Genomic DNA, 16,713 nt, shown 5'->3' on the forward strand with positions numbered 1-16,713 from the left:
CTGCTAAGTAAGACCTCGGGTCTTTTTATGATATTTGCGGAGTCATGCTCCTAAGAGTCTGGATCTATCTGACTAATCTGAGTATACGTTTGATCGTCAGCTCAGATATTAACATTTACGCTTACTAATAGTATACCAGAATTTAAAAATGAGGGGTCCCAATTCCCCCTTCTCCTGACATGTTTTGCCGGCTGAACCGGCTTTTTCGCTAAAATGGATACGAGCATAGTATTCTTAGACATATTTATTGAACGCATATGTTTGTAGTTCTATAAAACGTTAATAGGCGCAAGCATATTATATAGCACTTTAATATACCTAAGATACAGCTTTAGAACCATATTAATTTTTCCATTTTTTATACTACTAGTCCAAGTAAAAATCATTACATTGGACTATTTACTGACCGGTTCATCCATCTGTACATTTTAACAAAACTTATCTCTGGAGGCAACACATACCCAGTGCACAAGATTTGTGAATATAAGTACAGTTGTAATATCCATAATGTTACTCAAGGAATGACAACGCAAGTGGATACATATGTGATTCTACAATAACGCCACTATAGTAACACTATTATGAATAAAGTGTAACAATTGCAGCGCAAATACAATCTTTATTAACCCCACACATTCTGAGATAACATCTAAAGTTCCAGACTACATAATGTGTAAATCCATACACACTACCTCCTACTAATACGTAATCAGCACCAGATCAGTGGTTTATGCCCTAATAATTATTGGATACTTTAACCGCAGTGTTGATAGTGTACTTAATTGTTCTGTACACCTCAGCAGTACTCCAATATCTGTACTAAACATAATTCAGACCTCTATTGGGTCTTAACCCATCAGACTAATCTATTATTATTGTGTATTTGACCGGATAGCTGTACCGATTTATTTAATACCCTCTAATAGTTCCCAGTTGTTTTTAATGTGTGCCCTTTTTTTTTTTTTTTTTAAATGAACCTATTAAAGTATTATGTTTTTAAAATATAGATTTAACTTTATATACTCCACGCTATACCTATAATTAACACCGTGGAAGCGAGTGCTTGTCAAGTGTAATCTTTTTGTGTAACTGTCTTTGGTTACTATAACTCTAGTGTGAATCAGTACACGGCACCCACGGGCTAAAATTACCATTTATGAGGCTTACTTTTTGACTATTATTAGCCCATCCACAAACATTAAAAGTAGTCCCATCACACATTTTTTCCCCTTGAAAAAATAGGAACAGAAATCACACGCAGCAAGTCAGTCTAAAAGCTGTTCTGTTTATTGGAAGATGCACAATACTTTTTATAGGCAATAGTTACAGCATATAGGGTTAAACAATGACTTGCTCATAACTACATCCTCTTACACAGTATTTCTCAGGAACGAAAGAAGCTCATTATAATATAATTGGGTAAAAGAGGAGTGTTAAGGAGTATTTCTATAACAAAAATAAAAATACATCTGGACATATAGCTCAGCCCAAAGCATGGCTGTTTGGGCATCTTACATAGATAACGGGGCTTCCAGGCGCATTGCCAAGGCCAATCTAGCTATACAAATATTACTAACATCTGCAGATTTCTTGGTACATAATAAGCTGTTATAATAAACCATTCTAGACAAAATGGATGCCTAAAGACAAAATGGCATCGGTAATGCTAATATATCCTAACATACCACTCTTTTATTCTAACAGAATAACATAAAAGGAAAAGCACAGAAAATTAGTAAATCTTTATACAACAATATAAGCCCAATACTTTGGTATAACATGAATCTATGTGAGAATACTGTAGATAAAAGTATTCACATTTACTGCTATCATTTTTTATGCCAATAGGGCACAATTTGTCACTGCACATATGTATGGTCTCTCCAATACTCTCCGACCTACCTCCCAGCATCCCCAAACTACTGGTCTATCTGCACAAAGACCCGACCAGCCCCCTATCTACCCCCAAACAAGGCTGCATCTTTATTTCTCAACCTGCATAGCTAGCACCCCCCAATATTTCCGACAGTTTCTTGCTCTGTACACTCTCCACAGTGAAGCATGACATGGGAACAGCACAAGTATCTCTGGGTGGCCTATGAACCCTTTAAGAACAGTCTTTGTCCTCTTAGAGCTCCACCTTCCTCAGACACTCTGCTTCAATACCATAGTCCATTTGCAGTAGGGGTGCTTTGCCATTGTCAATCTGCAGGTATATGCTGGAAATCTGATGGTTTGTTCATGGAGTAGACAAGGATAGCAGGTGGATCCTCATAGCAAGCTGACACTCGAGTCAGAAGGAGTCTAAGAAGGAAACAAAACAGCACAAGATGAGCACACACCCTGATACAATCACAATTATGTCAAACAAAAATTTTCACCTTTTTGTAAGCATCACCATTTCCTTAAATAGCTTAACTTATCCTATGTCATTTAAAACCAGGAAAACATTGTGGATATATAATACAAACTAAATACATTGATTATACTTTCACAGAGAATAACTCACAGCTTCTCTATACAATTGAAATGATACTTCATGAATACTGAGAAAGTTAAAACTGCTAGACTTCATCAAGAGGCTGTATGGCTATGCTAAGTAACTTATGCTAAGGCCTGCCCTTCCCTGCCACAAAAATGAAAAATAAAAGTCAATAAAAATATTTCTCTTGTAAGGTGTATCCAGTCCACGGATTCATCCATTACTTGTGGGATATTCTCCTTCCCAACAGGAAGCTGCAAGAGGACACCCACAGCAGAGCTGTCTATATAGCTCCTCCTCTAACTGCCACCCCCAGTCATTCTCTTGCAGCTCTCAACAAGAATGGAAGTATCAAGAGAAATGTGGTGACTTAGTGTAGTTTTATCTTCAATCAAAAGTTTGTTATTTTTAAACGGTACCGGCGTTGTACTATTTTTGCCTCAGGCAGAAATTAGAAGAAGAGTTCTGCCTGGGGTTTTTGATGATCTTAGCAGTTTGTAACTAAGGTCCACTGCTGTTCTCACACATAACTGAAGAGTATGGGAAAACTTCAGCTGGGGGAATGGCCTGCAGAATTACCTGCTCTGAGGTATGTTCAGTATATTATTTTTCTAGAGAGATGATAAGGTCTAGAAAATGCTGACAGTGCCTGATTACAGTGATTTGACAAACGACTGGGATCATGCTTGCAGTAAAGGGTAATATTCATGTTAATTGCTCATATTACTTAGTATGAAAAACGTTTGCATGATTTATAAAAAAAGTTTTTTTTTCCTGAAGGTGATAAATCTTTATTTGGGGCCTAGTTTTCCACATGGCTAGTTAGATTACTCCTAGGAGTAGTTATTTAAGGCCCTCTAACTTTGAGCGCAGGGTGGGAGGGGCCTATTTTCGCGCTCTAATTGCGCAGTTGTTTTTTCAGTCTGAGACATCCAGCTTCCCTGAAGGAGTCCTCTGACATATAAGACCTCTGTAGAGGGTTTTTGTTCCTGCAAAAGTAATTTTAAGGGCAGGTAGGCGCTACAGTAGAGTTGTGGCAGTGTGTTTTGACTGTTTAACGGCTTTATCGTTTTTCTGATCCGTTTTTGAGCCTGAGGGGTTAATCATCCATTTGCAAGTGGGTGCAATGCTACTTCAGTCTCTTATACACACTGTAAAAATTTCGTAGTTTACTGCTTTTTTTTCACTGTTTTGCAGTTTGTGATAGGTTTTTTTTTTTCTCTTAAAGGCACAGTACCGTTTTTATATTACTGCTTTTTTCACATTTATTAAAGTGTTTTCCAAGCTTGCTGGTCTCATTACTAGTCTGTTAAACATGTCTGAAATAGAGGAAACTCCTTGTTCATTATGTTTAGAAGCCATTGTGGAACCCCCTCTTAGAATGTGTATTAAATGCACTGATCTTTCTATAAATTATAAAGACCATATTCTGGCTTTAAAAGATTTATCACCAGAGGAAATTGACAAGGGGGAAGTTATGCCGTCTAACTCTCCCCACGTGTCAGAACCTATAACTCCCGCTCAAGGGACGCCAAGTACATCTAGCGCGCCCAATGCGTATACCTTACAAGACATGGCGGCAGTTATGAATCATACTCTCACAGAGGTATTGTCCAAACTGCCAGGGTTACAAGGAAAGCGAGATAGCTCTGGGATTAGAACCAATACAGAGCTCTCTGACGCTTTAGTAGCTATGTCTGATATACCCTCACAATGTGCAGAAGCAGGAGAGCTTCTATCTGTGGGTAATTTTTCTGATTCAGGGAAGACACTTCAGCCTGATTCTGATATGACTGCATTAAAATTTAAACTTGAACACCTCCGCGTGTTGCTCAGGGAGGTTTTAGCAACTCTGGATGACTGTGACGCCATTGTAGTCCCAGAGAAATTGTGTAAATTGGATAAATACTATGCAGTACCTGTTTACACTGATGTTTTTCCAATCCCTAAGAGGTTTTCAGAAATTATTGCTAAGGAATGTGATAGACCAGTGTACCGTTCTCTCTCTCCCTCCTGTTTTTAAAAAGATGTTTCCTATAGATGCCGCTACACTGGACTCGTGGCAGACGGTCCCTAAGGTGGAGGGAGCAATCTCTACCCTAGCGAAGCGTACAACTATCCCTGTCGAGGACAGTTGTGCTTTTCTAGATCCAATGGACAAAAAATTAGGTTACCTTAAGAAAATTTTTATTCAAAAAGGTTTTTATTTTCCAGCCTCTTGCATGTATTGCCCCAGTCACTGCTGCTGCGGTCTTCTGATTTGAGTCTCTAGAAGAGGCTCTACAGGTAGAAACCCCGTTGGATGATATCCTCGACAAGCTTAAAGCTCTTAAGCTAGCCAATTCATTTGTTTCTGACGCCGTTGTTCATTTAACCAAGCTAACGGCTAAAAATTCAGGTTTTGCCATTCAGGCGCGTAGGGCGCTATGGCTTAAATCCTGGTCAGCTGACGTTACTTCAAAGTCTAAGCTTCTCAACATTCCCTTCAAGGGGCAGACCCTATTCGGGCCTGGACTGAAGGAGATCATTTCTGATATTACTGGAGGAAAAGGTCACGCCCTTCCTCAGGATAGGTCCAACAAATTAAGGACCAAACAGACAAATTTTCGTTCCTTTCGAAACTTCAAGAGTGGCGCAGCTTAAACTTCCTCTAATGCAAAACAAGAGGGAAATTTTGCCCAGTCCAAGCCGGTCTGGAGACCTAACCAGGCTTGGAACAAGCCAACAAACAAAGGTGGAACAGCACCAAAGGAAAGGAGTGCTGGTGTAGACAGGTGAACTGCCACTTCACCAAAAGGATATCCAAAACAAAGAGGGTGTCCACAGCTCTCCAATGTTAAAAGAAATCTTTATTTAGGACATATAAGTGCAACGTTTCGAGGTTAACACCTCTTAATCATGCATAGGCTGACACATTACTGAAACAACTTTTATACCTGTTGATTTGGCACCACAGGGCCCATAACCTGAAAAAATGTAACACTAGCGACACCTGCTGACATATATTTACATTACAATAAAAACATATTTATTTTTATATATATATATATATATATATATATATATATATTTAAAATGAAATGTTGATGTAACAAATATAGCATACAATTTTATATGGTAAGGAAATTTCTTTGTTAGTTAATGATTTCCTGCATTAACATTTGATGTTAGAAACTTGTTTTAGATGCTTGCAAGGTTTGGAACAAGGGGAAATAGGCCAAAAAGCCTGCAGCTGCCTCTAAGACAGCATGAAGGAGCAGCTCCCGATCCGGAAACGGATCTAGTAGGGGCAGACTTTCTCTCTTCGCCCAAGCTTGGGCAAGAGATGTCCAGGATCCCTGGGCGTTGGAAATTGTGTCCCAGGGATATCTTCTGGACTTCAAAACTTCTTCCCCAAAAGGGAGATTTCATCTCTCACAATTATCTGCAAACTAGATAAAGAGAGAGGCATTCTTACATTGTGTTCAAGACCTACTAGTTATGGGAGTGATCCACCCAGTTCCAAAGGAGGAACAGGGGCAGGGCTTCTATTCAAATCTGTTTGTAGTTCCCAAGAAAGAGGGAACCTTCAGACCAATCTTAGATCTCAAGATCTTAAACAAATTTCTCAGGGTCCCATCCTTCAAGATGGAGACTATTCGGACCATCCTACCTATGATCCAGGAGGGTCAATATATGACTACCGTGGACTTAAAGGATGCTTATCTTCACATTCCGATACACAAAGATCATCATCGGTTTCTCAGGTTCGCCTTCCTAGACAGGCACTACCAGTTTGTGGCTCTTCCCTTTGGGTTAGCCACGGCACCAAGAACCTTTACGAAGGTTCTAGGGTCCCTCCTAGCGGTCCTAAGGCCGCAGGGTATAGCAGTAGCCCCTTAGCTAGACGACATTCTGATACAGGCGTGGACTTTTCAAATCGCCAGGTCCCATACGGACATTGTTCTGGCATTCCTGAGGTCTCATGGGTGGAAGGTGAATGAAGAAAAGAGTTCTCTATCCCCTCTCACAAGAGTTTCCTTCCTAGGAACTCTGATAGATATTGTAGAAATGAAGATTTACCTGACAGAGGCCAGGTTGTCAAAACTTCTAAATTCCTGCCGTGTTCTTTATTCCACTTCTCGCCCGTCAGTGGCTCAGTGTATGGAAGTAATCGGTTTAATGGTAGCGGCAATGGACATAGTGCTGTTTGCCCGCCTACATCTCAGACCGCTGCAACTTTGCATGCTCAGTCAGTGGAATGGGGATTACACAGATTTGTCCCCTCTGCTAAATCTGGATCAAGAAACCAGGGATTCTCTTCTCTGGTGGCTATCTCGGGTCCATCTGTCCAAGGGTATGAGCTTCCGCAGGCCAGATTGGACTATAGTAACAACAGATGCCAGCCTTCTGGGCTGGGGTACAGTCTGGAACTCCCTGAAGGCTCAGGGCTCGTGGACTAAGGAGGAGGCACTCCTTCCGATAAACATTCTGGAACTAAGAGCGATATTCAATGCTCTTCAGGCTTGGCCTCAGCTAGCTGCGGTCAGGTTCATCAGATTTCAGTCAGACAATATCACGACTGTAGCCTACATCAACCATCAGGGGGGAACAAGGAGTCCCCTAGCAATGTTGGAGGTTTCAAAAATAATTCTATGGGCAGAGGTTCACTCTTGCCATTTATCAACTATCCATATCCCAGGAGTAGAGAACTGGGAGGCGGATTTTCTAAGTCGGCAGACTTTTCATCCGGGGGGGGGGTGGGAACTCCATCCGGAGGTATTTGCACAGTTGATTCAACTTTGGGGCAAACAAGAACTGGATCTCATGGCGTCTCGTCAGAACGCCAAACTTCCTTGTTACCAATCCAGGTCCAGGGATCCCAAGGCAGCGCTGATGGATGCTCTAGCAGCGCCTTGGTCCTTCAACCTGGCTTATGTGTTTCCACAGTTTCCTCTGCTCCCTCGTCTGATTGCCAAGATCAAGCAGGAGAGAGCTTCGGTGATCTTGATAGCACCTGCGTGGCCACGCAGGACTTGGTATGCAGATCTGGTGGACATGTCTTCCTTTCCACCATGGACTCTGCCGTTAATGCAGGACCTTCTACTCCAAGGTCCCTTCAAACATCCAAACCTAATTTCTCTGCGTCTGACTGCTTGGAGATTGAACGCTTGATTTTATCAAAGCGTGGTTTTCCAAATCGGTTATTGATACCTTAATTCAGGCTCGAAAGCCTGTTACCAGGAAAATCTATCATAAGATATGGTGTAAATATCTTCATTGGTGTGAATCCAAGGGTTACTCATGGAGTAAGGTCAGGATTCCTAGGATATTATCCTTTCTCCAAGAAGGATTGGAGAAGGGATTGTCAGCTAGTTCCTTAAAGGGACAGATTTCTGCTCTGTCTATTCTTTTGCACAAGCGTCTGGCTGATGCTCCAGACATTCAGGCGTTTTGGCAGGCTTTAGATAGAATCAAGCCTGTGTTTAAACCTGTTGCTCCGCCATGGAGTTTAAATTTAGTTCTTAAGGTTCTTCAAGGGGTTCCGTTTGAACCTTTGCATGCCGTAGATATTAAGCTTTTATCTTGGAAAGTTCTGTTTTTAGTAGCTATCTCCTCGGCTCGAAGAGTTTCGGAGTTATCTGCTTTACAATGCGATTTCCCCTTATCTCATCTCATTTTCCATGCAGATAAGGTAGTGTTACGTACCAAACCTGGTTTTCTTCCTAAGGTGGTATCTAATAAGAATATCAATCAGGAGATTGTTGTTCCTTCACTATGTCCTAATCCTTCTTCAAAGAAGGAACGTCTATTACACAATCCTTATATATTTTTTTATTTTTTTATTTATTTGAGTAAGCCAAAAAAATAAGAATTAAACAAATCACATAATATCTGCCACGCAAGGCACAATGACACTGATGGTGATAACACCATTTATAATACATAGATACTAGCTTGAACTTAACAGGATTAAATCTTTCATCCGTAATTTGTTAGTATCTAAACATGAAGTTGACTTAATTTTGTTTTTTTATTTCCAAAATAACAAAAAAGAAGGGAGGGAGGAAAAAAAAGGGGGAGAATCCCCCTCATCCCTGTCTCTGGTCTCCAATCCAAAAAGAGAGAAACCCCTCATCCCTGTCTCTAGTCTCCAATCCCTGTCATCGTCGACTGGTCCTGATCTATATTCAATCGATTCCCTACTCCCTATAACAGGAGATCCATGATGCTGGGAAATCATTGTGTAGTACAAATTCTGCAAAACTGTCTGAACTTAGAAACGGGGACAATATTCATCTTTGAATATGAGGCGAATAGGACTTGATTATGGGTAACCAATCTAAAATAATTTTTTTTCTTTTTTTTTCTTTAGCAGATTTTAGATGGAAAGATTCAAAAATTATTTAGTTTTGTACTTCCTGAATAACCATTGAGAAGGAAGGGATAGATTTTGATTTCCAATTTTTTGCTATAAGATGTCTTATTGACAGGATAATAGATACCAAGGTTTTCAATCTCAATGAAGAGTCTGTGAGTTGAATATTGAAAAAAATGTTTTCTGGCTTCAATAAAATATTGATACCATAAAACTTTTTTAACCAGAAAGATAATTTATTCCAAAGTTGTCTTAATCTGGGGCAATAATAAAACATATGTAGTATATCTGCTTTAGGGTACAAGCAACGAGGACAGTTAGTAGGCTGTAGAATGTACATCTTTGACAATCTCAATGGGGTTATGTAAAACCTATTTATAATTTTAAAATGAGATTCTTTCCAACTTGATGGAATTCGGCACTTATTTACTAGGCTACAACTTAATTTTATTTCTCCATCTTCCAAATTCGGGCAGTCCCGTGACCATAAAGCAGAGATATTGTTAAGAAAGAGTAGATTCTGTTTATTAAGCATAATTTCATACATGAGAGAAATTGAGGGTAGCCCTGCTCTAAATTTCAAAATACATTTTTTGATATCAGACCATGTTAGGCACTGATTAAGTTCCCAGGTTTGACTACTAAAATAGTGCCTTAACTGGAAATAAGCAAACATGTCCTTTCTGGGTAGACCAAATTGTGTAACAAGAGATTCAAATGAGCGAATATAACCGTCATTATGAAAGATTTGGTACATATTGATGAGTCCTTTATCGGCCCATTTTTTAAATACGGCCTGGGAGTGACCTGGAGAGAAATCTATTGTGCCAATTATCGGGAGGAATTCGGAAAAGGAATGATCAACTCCTAAAAGAGTGCAACATTTTTGCCATGCTGTAATGATATTCTTTATAGTTATAAGTCCTCTGATGTTATAAGGTAGATCTTTATATGTGTGATGTAAACTAGCTTTAATAGAAAAAGGGTGTAACATATAACTTTCCATAATTGAGCAAGAAAATATATTTGTATCTGCTAACCAGTCTATAGCAATTTTGGCTAGGCAGGCAATATTATATAGTTGGATATTTGGTAGGGCAAGTCCAGCTGAATCGCGAGAATGCATTAATTTCCTGAGAGCAATGCGAGGTTTTTTATTTTTCCACATAAATCTGGAAAAAATAGAGTATAATTTTACGTTGATCCGCCAGAAATAAATAGAAATAAATAATGGTAAATTCTGTAAAGGATATAATAGGCGTGGGAATATAATTGTCTTAATAATACTCACACAAGCAGACAATGAAATAGGCAGTGAGACCCAATTTTCTAGATCAATTTTAATTTTCTGAATAAGAGGGGGTATATTAAGCTTATACCATAACTTTGGATTAGCATGTATATGAATACCCAGATATTTAAATGTTTCCGATATTTTAAAGGGAAAGTTAGGCTTTGTACGGCTGTCTTATTTAATCCACATTAGCTCACTTTTCTTTGAATTGATTTTATAGCCGGAAAAAGAGCTAAAAATATTAAGATTTTTTAGAACAATAGGGATTTCTTGTACTACATCTTCTAAGAATATTAATAAATCATCCGCATAAATAAGGAGTTTTAGGTTTTGAGATCCAAATTGGATGCCTTTGATTGTGTCCCTAAGCCAGATCGCTAGCGGTTCTAAAGCAACGTTGAAGAAAAAGGGCGATAACGGACAGCCTTGTCTTGTGCCTCTACCTAGGTTTAGGGGTGGAGAAACATTGCAATTGACTAGAAGATATGAAATAGGATTCCTATAGATGTTATGTATAAATCGTATAAATTGATTTCTAAAACCAAATTCCTCAAGAGCTCTGAATAAATGGTTCCATACGATTGCGTTAAAAGCTTTTTAGGCATCTAGACTAATTAAAGCTGTATCCCGATTAGATTGGATCTGTTGACTTTTATCAGTATTAAAGATGTAGTCTATACAAGTTAAGACTTATATTTTTTGACGAATTTCTAGTGCTCATAAAGCCCGTTTGATCGGGGTGAATTATCTTGTCAAAAGAGATCGAGAGCCTAGATGCTATAATTGAGGTTAAGATCTTATAATCTGTATTGAGGACAGATATAGGTCTATATGACGCGGGGTCTTCCGGGTCTTTATCTTTTTTGAGAATTAAAGAGATATTCGCTGCTGTGAAATTTTTTGAAATTGGTTGATCTTTAGTAAAATAGCTATTAAAAAGTTTTTCTTGTGTCTATATAATCTCTTCTGACAAGATTTTGAAGAATTCGGCCGGTAGGCCATCAGAACCCGCAGCCTTGTTTAGTTTTTTTTTTCTCTATGGCTTTCCTTATTTCATCTTGAGTTATGGGAGCATTCAGTGTGGATAAATCTGTATCTAACATTTTCGGCGTATTGATCTTTGTCCAGAACATTTCTTCCTGTAAAGTATCACTTTCTGTCCTTGTATATAGTTGTTGATAGTAAGAATAAAAGAAGTTACTAATTTCTTGAGGGTCTAAATATCTATTATTACCTTCTCTTATGGACAATATATAGTATTTTTGTTTTTTTTTTCCTATTCCTGGTTAGCTTAGCCAAAAATTTAGCAGAGCAGCCGTGGAAACTTTTAGAATAAAGGTTATTTTTTACTTCTTCCTCTTGATTTTTTTGCTTTATTATAACATCTTTTTCCTGTCTGGCTTTCATATATTTTTTCCAGTTAAGATCATTACGGAGATTATATCTTTTGTATGTATTTTCAACTTGATTAGCGAGGGAAATTTCTTGGGCCACTGCTTTCTTTTTTTTTTTGGCACACATATAAGCTTTAATCTCTCCTCTTAAGACTGCCTTTGTGGCTTCCCAAAATACCTCTATTTTATTGAAATAGGATATGTTATTGACACAATAGTCTCTCCATATTTGCCTCAGCCATAAGGAAAATCTAGAATTATTGTAAAGATATCTAGGGAAGTACAAAATTTGTTTTTTACTCTTATTTGGAGTCATAGAGGGGAATAAAACTGAGATACTAGCATGATCTGATATCATAATATCATTCACCTGAGGGTCTAGCCTGAGGAGGGATAGTGATTCCGATACTAAAATATAATCAATCCTTGAAAATGTTTTATAAGTTTTGGATTCACATGTGTAGGTCCGAGAGTCAGGATTCTTAATTCTCCAAATGTCAATAAGTTTCATCTTATAGCAAAAAGAACTAAAGTGTTTGGCTTGTCTATCATATTCTTTATTATTTTTAGTGTCAAATCTATCAAGTTTAGTACATAGAGTCATATTAAAATCACCCCCAACTATAACGTTCTGGTTAATATAGGGAAATAATTTAGTCTGAATTAACCTCCAGAATTTGGGGGAGAACTTATTTGGGGCATATATATTACATAAAAGTAATTTAGTATCCTGGATTTGGATTTGCAATAGTATAAATCTAGCCTCAGGGTCTTTCTCTATATTCATGATCTTGTATGAGAGTTTTTTATTGATTAGGATTGCAACTCCACTTTTTCTGGTAGTGCAATGGGTGGCTATAACTTCGCCTACCCATTTAGATTTTAGTTTGGGTATTTCAGAGTCTTTAAGGTGAGTCTCTTGGAGAAAAACAATGCTTGGGTTTGATTTTCCTAATCTTTGGATAACTGATTTACGTTTTATTGGTGAAGTTATCCCTCCTACGTTCCAGGAAAGGAGTTTAAACTCTTCGGCTAAACTTAATCCTGCAGGGTTAACCGTCTATATAAGAATATTTGGGTTTTCAACACTAGTTTAGACATTTTGATGCAAAGGACTATAGTCGGCCGAGACAGGGGGAGAAGGGAGGGGGAAACCCCCCCCCCCATAACAAAAACGGAAAAAGAGAGACTTAAAAATAACATTAAGAGCGATCAGATATATACTTCTGTGCTTCTTCTACAGAACTAAGGGTTATCCTATTACCTTCCTTCATTATTATAATTCTTCTATTACACAATCTTGATGTGGTTCGTGCTTTAAAATTTTATTTACAAGCTACGAAGGATTTTCGTCAAACATCTGCTTTGTTTGTTGTCTACTCTGGACAGAGGAGAGGCCAAAAGGCTTCGGCAACTTCTCTTTCTTTTTGGCTAAGAAGCATAATCCGCTTAGCTTATGAGACTGCTGGCCAGCAGCCTCCTGAAAGAATTACAGCTCATTCCACTAGAGCAGTAGCTTCCACATGGGCTTTTAAGAATGATGCTTCTGTTGAACAGATTTGTAAGGCGGCGACTTGGTGTTCGCTTCATACTTTTTCTAAATTCTACAAATTTGATACTTTTGCTTCTTCGGAGGCTATTTTTGGGAGAAAGGTCTTACAGGCAGTGGTGCCTTCCGTTTAAGTGCCTGCCTTGTCCCTCCCTTCATCCGTGTCCTATAGCTATGGTATTGGTATCCCACAAGTAATGGATGAATCCGTGGACTGGATACACCTTACAAGAGAAAACAAAATTTATTTATGCTTACCTGATAAATTTATTTCTCTTGTGGTGTATCCAGTCCACGGTCCGCCCTGTCATTTTAAGGCAGGTGTTTTTTATTTTTAAACTACAGTCACCACTGCACCCTATAGTTTCTCCTTTTTCTTGCTTGTTTTCGGTCGATTTCGGGGGTGGCAGTTAGGGGAGGAGCTATATAGACAGCTCTGCTGTGGGTGTCCTCTTGCAGCTTCCTGTTGGGAAGGAGAATATCCCACAAGTAATGATGAATCTGTGGACTGGATACACCACAAGAGAAATAAATTTATCAGGTAAGCATAAATTTTGTTTTTCTTTAACATTAATTTCTCCAACATAGGTGTGTCCGGTCCACGGCGTCATCCTTACTTGTGGGATATTCTCTTCCCCAACAGGAAATGGCAAAGAGCCCAGCAAAGCTGGTCACATGATCCCTCCTAGGCTCCGCCTTCCCCAGTCATTCTCTTTGCCGTTGCACAGGCAACATCTCCACGGAGATGGCTCAGAGTTTTTTGGTGTTTAAATGTAGTTTTTATTCTTCAATCAAGAGTTTGTTATTTTAAAATAGTGCTGGTATGTACTATTTACTCTGAAACAGAAAAGAGATGAAGATTTCTGTTTGTAAGAGGAAAATGATTTTAGCAACCGTTACTAAAATCGATGGCTGTTTCCACACAGGACTGTTGAGATGAATTAACTTCAGTTGGGGGAAACAGTGAGCAGACTTTGGCTGCTTGAGGTATGACACATGTCTAACAAGACTCGGTAATGCTGGAAGCTGTCATTTTCCCTATGGGATCCGGTAAGCCATTTTCTTAATTTCAATATAAGAATAAAAGGGCTTCACAAGGGCTTTAAAGACTGGTAGACATTTTTCTGGGCCAAAACGATTACTATATAAGCATTTTTAATGGTTTATAACTTTGGAGAGTTATTTTAATCTTGGCAATTTTGTTAAAAAAACGGACAGGCACTGTATTGGACACCTTTTTCACTGGGGGCCTTTTCTAGTCATAGGCAGAGCCTCATTTTCGCGCCACTAATGCGCAGTTGTTTTTGAGAAGCAAGGCATGCAGATGCATGTGTGAGGAGCTCAGATCCACTGAAAAAGCTTATTGAAGGCGTCATTTGGTATCGTGTTCCCCTCTGGGCTTGGTTGGGTCTCAGCAAAGCAGATACCAGGGACTGTATAGGGGTTAAATGTAAAAACGGCTCCGGTTCCGTTATTTTAAGAGTTAAAGCTTTCAAATTTGGTGTGCAATACTTTTAAGGCTTTATGACACTGTGGTGAAATTTTGGTGAATTTTGAACATTTCCTTCATACTTTTGCGTATATTCAGTAAAAAAGTGTGTTCAGTTTAAAATTTAAAGAGACAGTAACGGTTTTATTTTAAAACGTTTTTTGTGCTTTGTTATCAAGTTTATGCCTATTAACATGTCTGAACTATCAGATAGACAATGTTCTGTATGTTCGGAAGCCAAGGTTCCTATCCATTTAAATATATGTGATGAATGTGACAAACAAAGTAGGGACAATGATGCCACTGATAATAATGTTGCCCAAAATGATTCCTTAAGTGAGGGGAGTAAGCATGGTACTGCATCATCCCCTTCTATGTCTACACCAGTCTTGCCCACTCAGGAGGCCCCTAGTGCATCTAGTGCGCCAATCCTCCTTACTATGCAACAATTAACGGCTGTAATGGATAATTCTATTAAAAACATTTTAGCCAAAATGCCCACTTTTCAGCGAAAACACGACTGCTCTGTTTTAGATACTGAAGAGCATGAGGACGCTGATGATAATGGTTCTGACATGCCCTTACACCAGTCTGAAGGGGCTAGGGAGGTTTTGTCTGAGGGAGAAATTTCAGATTCAGGAAAAATTTCTCAACAAGCTGAACCTGACGTTATTACATTTAAATTTAAATTGGAACATCTCCGCGCTCTGCTTAAGGAGGTGTTATCTACTCTGGATGATTGTGACAATTTGGTCATTCCAAAGAAATTATGTAAGATGGACAGGTTCCTAGAGGTCCCGGTGCCCCCCGAAGCTTTTCCTATACCCAAGCGGGTGGCGGACATTGTAAATAAAGAATGGGAAAGGCCCGGCATACCTTTTGTCCCTCCCCCTATATTTAAGAAATTATTTCCTATGGTCGACCCCAGGAAGGACTTATGGCAGACAGTCCCCAAGGTCGAGGGGGCGGTTTCTACTCTAAACAAACGCACCACTATCCCTATAGAAGATAGTTGTGCTTTTAAAGATCCTATGGATAAAAAATTAGAGGGTTTGCTTAAAAAGATGTTTGTTCAGCAAGGTTACCTTCTACAACCAATTTCATGCATTGTTCCTGTCACTACAGCAGCGTGTTTCTGGTTCGAGGAACTAGAAAAGTCGCTCAATCAAGCATCCTCTTATGAGGAGGTTATGGACAGAGTTCAAGCACTTAAGTTGGCTAACTCTTTTACCTTAGACGCCACTTTGCAATTAGCTAGATTAGCGGCGAAAAATTCAGGTTTTGCTATTGTGGCGCGCAGAGCGCTTTGGCTGAAGTCTTGGTCAGCGGATGTGTCCTCCAAGAACAGATTGCTTAACATCCCTTTCAAGGGGAAAACGCTGTTTGGCCCTGACTTGAAAGAGATTATTTCAGACATCACTGGGGGAAAGGGCCACGCCCTTCCTCAGGATAGGTCTTTTAAGGCTAAAAATAAAACAAATTTTCGTCCCTTTCGCAGAAACGGACCAGCCTCAAATTCTACATCCTCTAAGCAAGAGGGTAATTCTTCTCAAACCAAGCCAGCCTGGAGACCGATGCAAGGCTGGAACAAAGGTAAGCAGGCCAAGAAGCCCGCTACCGCTACCAAGACAGCATGAGATGCTGGCCCCCGATCCGGGACCGGATCTGGTGGGGGGCAGACTCTCTCTCTTCGCTCAGGCTTGGGCAAGAGATGTTCAGGATCCTTGGGCGCTAGAAATAGTTTCTCAAGGTTATCTCCTGGAATTCAAGGAACTACCCCCAAGGGGAAGGTTCCACAGGTCTCAATTGTCTTCAGACCAAATAAAAAGACAGGCATTCTTACATTGTGTAGAAGACCTGTTAAAGATGGGAGTGATTCATCCTGTTCCATTAGGAGAACAAGGGATGGGGTTTTACTCCAATCTGTTCATAGTTCCCAAAAAAGAGGGAACATTCAGGCCAATTTTGGATCTCAAGATCCTAAACAAATTTCTCAAGGTCCCATCGTTCAAGATGGAAACCATTCGGACAATTCTTCCTACCATCCAGGAAGGTCAATTCATGACCACGGTGGATTTAAAGGATGCGTATCTACATGTTCCTATCCACAAGGAACATCATCGGTTCCTAAGATTCGCCTTTCTGGA

Source organism: Bombina bombina, chromosome 5, assembly GCF_027579735.1.
Source record: "Bombina bombina isolate aBomBom1 chromosome 5, aBomBom1.pri, whole genome shotgun sequence".
NCBI lineage: Eukaryota > Metazoa > Chordata > Amphibia > Anura > Bombinatoridae > Bombina > Bombina bombina.